This window comes from Schistocerca cancellata, chromosome 3, assembly GCF_023864275.1.
Source record: "Schistocerca cancellata isolate TAMUIC-IGC-003103 chromosome 3, iqSchCanc2.1, whole genome shotgun sequence".
In the NCBI taxonomy this organism is placed as follows: Eukaryota; Metazoa; Arthropoda; class Insecta; order Orthoptera; family Acrididae; genus Schistocerca; species Schistocerca cancellata.
This window is the reverse complement of record NC_064628.1, coordinates 59,743,581-59,746,692: the sequence shown is the minus strand read 5'-3', so window position 1 is coordinate 59,746,692 and position 3,112 is coordinate 59,743,581. Positions and strand designations below refer to the sequence as shown.

The 3,112-nt window shown below is 42.6% G+C and overlaps 1 pseudogene; it reads left to right on the top strand.

The window, feature by feature from the left end:
• The first annotated feature begins 839 nt into the window (after positions 1 to 839).
• LOC126177529 (5S ribosomal RNA) lies at positions 840 to 957 on the top strand (annotated as a pseudogene).
• The last annotated feature ends 2,155 nt before the right edge of the window (positions 958 to 3,112 follow it).

The window sequence follows — 3,112 nt, the reverse complement described above, 5'->3', positions numbered from 1 at the left end:
GTTTCATCATAATCAAATCTGGCACGTTGAAACATACCATGCACAACCAAGCGAGCATGGTATCAATCAGTTGATCCATCAGGCTTATATTTAATATGAAGCACCCATTGATTATTGATAACACATTTTCCTTTAGGCAGATCTACCAAGTCCCAAGTATCATTTTCTTCAAATGCCTTCATTTCTTCTTTCATCGCATTAAACCATTCATTGGAATTGCTACTTTCCATAGCTTTGTTGAAGTTGGTTCATGCAAGCTCATCATGGATTGATTTTGTCAGGCAAACTAATGCATTTGCTTCTTGAGAGTGGTGTGGAATGTATCCTAATTTGTAGTCACTAAATTTTGCTGGGGGATCTATGTCACGAACTGGACATCGATTTGGTAACTCATTCAAATATTCTTGGTCACTAGTTTCAATCTGATCAACAGTAGATTCAACTTTCTCTCCTATTTCTTCAGGTATGGAATTAAATTCCAATTCAATCCAATGTGCAGTTGTACATAGCTTTTCTGGTTGAAAATCAACATTGCGGGATTTCATCACATGATGTTTTGATGGAATCCACATTTTGTAACCATCTTTGCCATTCACATAGCCAACAAAATGACTATATATAGCCTTTTCATCAAACTTTCATCAAATTTCTTTGGCAAATAAACATAGCACTTTGAATCCAAAAGTTTGTAGACAGTTAAAACTGTTAAAGACTTTGCCAGTCCACAATTTAAAAGGTGTTTTGCCTTCAACACTTGACTTCCCAGTATGATTGAGTAGAAGAATGGTTGTGTCACACGCACAAGCCCAAAATGATTTAAGTAACTTGCTAGATGTTAAGGCAACGGCCTTGCCGCAGTGGATACGCCGGCTCCCGTGAGATCACCGAAGTTAAGCGCTGTCGGGTGTGGCCGGCACTTGGATGGGTGACCATCCAGGCGACCATGCGCTGTTGCCATTTTTTTGGGTTGCACTCAGCCCTGTGATGCTAATTGAGGAGCTACTCGACTGAATAGTAGTGGCTCCGGTCAAAGAAAACCATTGTAACGACCAGGAGAGCAGTGTGCTGACCACACGCTCCTGCTTTCCGCATCCTCAACTGAGGATGACACAGCGGTCGGATGCTCCCAACAGGCCACCTGTGGCCTGAAGATGGAGCACTAGATGTTAACAATGCGCAAGCTAATTCAACTATATGTTGATTTGCTTGTTGAGCAACACCATCTTTCTCATGAATGTCTGGACACATAAGACAAAACTCAGTACCACAGTCTTGTAGAACAGCAGCTACCACATTACAATTAAACTCTCCTCCACTGTCAGACCAAAATACTTTTACCTTTTGACCAATAGCATCACACTCCTTCAAATATGTTTTCAAATTGTTAGCCACGTCAGATTTATTTCACATGAAATATATCCGAATGAAATGAGAAAAATCAGCTTTCAAAATCACATAGTAACAAAAACAATTTACAGAGCCAATAGACATGGGTCCGTTAATGTCTTCATTGATCAACTCACCGATAGTTTGTGGACAGTCTGTGAAATGGCTAAATGGTTTACAATGGGATTTGCCAAGAACACATCCATCACAAAACGATGTGGTATCAGGGCACTTAACTGATATTCTGAAATGAGAGAGTACATCTTGTACATGATGTTTATTTTGATGTCCGAGTCTCTCATGCCAACATTGTAGTTGTTCTTCTAAAGTTGCTAAGTTAGTCATTACTTGTAAATCCAGAGGACAGACTCACATGTTCATAATTGCACAATGATAGATAATCAAAGCCCTGGAAAAGGATACGGTTCACTCATTTCAGTCCATAATGGTACTGGGTGATAAGGGGGGGGGGGGGGGGGCACTCCTTCATAGCAGATTGTTGGGGGTGATGGGAGGACTAGGTGTGTTTGAGGATATGGCATGAGAAACATATTTATGGGCTAGGTTTGGGAGGGAAGGGGGGTTGGGGAATGCCTATCTGTGAAATATTCAGGATACTGTATAATGGAGTTCTTTTCACTGCAGATACACTATCCACAGGCCGCCAGGATGGGTGGGAGAGATTTTTTGGTGTGGAAGGGATGACAGCTGTCAAAATGTAGATAATGTTGGTTGTTAGTGGGTTTAATATGGAGCCATCAGGGAGCTGTAAGTGAATGTCCAGGAAGGTGACACACTGGATTGTGAATGCTCAGATGAAATGGATAGGAGGGAAGGTGTTGAAATTGTGAGGGAATAAGGGTAAGATTTCTTGGCCATGAGTCCAAATAATGAAGATAACATCAGTCAACCTGAAACAGACAAGGGATTTAGGATTTTGACAGGCTAAGGCTTTCTCCATATGGACCGTATAAGGGCTAGCCATGGAGGATTGCATGCAGATACCCATGGCTGTGCTGGAAATCTGTTTATATACCTTCCCCTCAAAAGAGAAGCAGTGTGTCAGTATGCAACTGATAAGGTGGATCAGAAATGAGGTATTAGGTTTGGGGCCTGAAGGATGTAGGGATAGCAATACAGCCTAGCCACCCATGGATGGCATATCTGCAGTAACAAGAACTCCATCATAAAATATGAAGTCTAATAAGGGTATTCTCAGACAGGCACTACCCACCAAACGTTGTCTGTGAATGTAATCCCTGTGTCATATCCTCACACACCCCTAATCCTCCCACCACCCCCAAGAATCATCTACAAAGGAGTGCCTCTCTCGTCCCCCAATATCACCCTGGACTGGAACAGCTGAACCATAACCTATGCCAGGTTTTTGGTTATCTATCATCATGCCCTGAAATGGGGGACCTACCCAAAATCCTTCCCATACCTCCTAAAGTGGTACTCAATTGCTCACCCAACCTACACAACATCCTGGTACAACACTACGCCACTCCACTCCTAACTCATTACTACAAGGGTCATATATATCCCTGTGAAAGACCCAGTTGCAAAACCTGCCCAATCCACTGACCCAGCACTTCTTACACTAGTTCAGTCACCAGCTTATCCTACCCCCATCAGAGGCAGAGTCACCTGTGAAAGCAGCCATGTCAAGTATCACCTCTGCTGCAGCCACTGCACAGCTTTTTATGTCAGTATGACAACCTGC